The following is a 1,632-nucleotide window of genomic DNA, read 5'->3' on the forward strand; positions in this document are numbered from 1 at the left end:
GGGGAAAAAAAATCTAGACTAACTTCCCATCATTACTGCTTATCTTTTTAGTGAAAGGAGAGATACTGGAATCTCAAAGAACTTTAGAGGTTGGAAGATACTGTAGAGAGAATTTAGTCCAATTTCTTCATCTTTTGCTTTGAGGAGACTGGAACCCTGGTGATCAAAAGAGATACTCAAGGTGACACAGCCAAACCCAGGTCTTAGTTTCACCTTGTTGTGTGATCTCCCCTCCCCAGCACCCATCTCTTCCCGTCTTGTAACTGTCTGTGGCATGCATCTCAGGTCAGGAGTTATTTTGGAATAATAGTGAATGCAGAACTGCCTGTAGTCAGTACAGATGTTTCAAACAAATCTACAATGAAAGAGATGTAGTGGTTTCCAGAACCACACCAGGTTATATGCCATTGAGTGCCCTTCAGTTGAGCCTTAAGTGATGTCATTATACTATATAGTGTAGCACTATGTTTCTGCTGTCGCCTTAGAATCAAATCTTTTTGGTGACTTCTCTGTTCTGATCCAACGGATAAGGTAACTGAATGTCATCAGAAGTAGATAGTCAGCCAGGATGGGTGCTACAGAAAATACCAGGGAAGCTGGGAAAGATTATATGGGAAGGTAGTGATGTTGCTATGTAAAGATAATGACATTTAAATAGAAAATTAACACTAAAGTAGCATACTGGATAGAGTGTATGTCAAGGGGATTCCAGAAGCTTCCAAAAGATTTTGTGCCTATCATTTTTTATGCATTTTGACAAATTGTGTGTGTGAGTGAGAAGTGAGAAGTGTGTTTGTTTGCCTTTCTTCTGTGCCTTTTATTCTATTCTCATATTTTATACTGGAATTTCAGAGAGCTGAGTTTTGTTGAGGTCTTGTAAAACAAAGCAACTGGAAAAAAATTATGAACTCATGAATAGAAATAAACAGCTTTTGACATAAATAAAACCCAGGTGATTTGTATCAACTTTTGCAGATTTTTCTTTCATATTTTGAATCTTGGAGGTTAGCTATATAGCTTTAAATGTGTGGCAAGGGATTAGCAGGTATCTGAAGCTTAATTGTGTGGAAATGATGTATTATATGTCAGACATATATTTTGTGGGATTGTTCCTCCATCTAGGTAGCTTATTGATGTTACAATTGGGATAGTTTTTTTTTTCCTCCTATCTCTCTTTCTCTCCTGTACTAGGGAGTGAACCCAGGGTCTCACACATGCTGTATACTCCACCATGAGATTCTTTGATCATGTAAAGTAACTTTTGCATTAATCCCATTTAGTGAGCTCACTAGTTATAAAAGAAGACTCTGCCTTGGACATCCATGGTAGATAAGATAACAGCTATGTGTTGAAAACATAACTGGGGAGTCTGATCTAGGGACCTGTACAAGACAAGGCTAGCCTTCCTCAGTAAGGGTACGCCCGTGACAGAACCCTCCAGTTCCTTGCTTTTATTCTTTGAAAAGGTCAGACTGTTTACTGGTGCCTTGGAGCAAGCACCATTCTCAGAAAAAGGTTGGATGTGCCTTGCTGGGGGAATATATTTGAATCGGGTGTAGTGGTGCATCGGTGTAATCTGAGCACTCAGGAGGCAGAGGTACGAGGATCGATGCAAGGATCAGGGCCAACCAA

General features: G+C 39.6%; 1 protein-coding gene across 2 annotated transcripts in view; it reads left to right on the forward strand.

The window, feature by feature from the left end:
• Positions 1–1,632, forward strand: part of Lmtk2 (lemur tyrosine kinase 2) — a 91,958-nt gene that overhangs the window by 1,205 nt on the left and 89,121 nt on the right. The gene's annotated exons all lie outside the window — the stretch shown is intronic.

This window comes from Microtus ochrogaster, unplaced genomic scaffold (assembly GCF_000317375.1).
Source record: "Microtus ochrogaster isolate Prairie Vole_2 unplaced genomic scaffold, MicOch1.0 UNK27, whole genome shotgun sequence".
NCBI lineage: Eukaryota > Metazoa > Chordata > Mammalia > Rodentia > Cricetidae > Microtus > Microtus ochrogaster.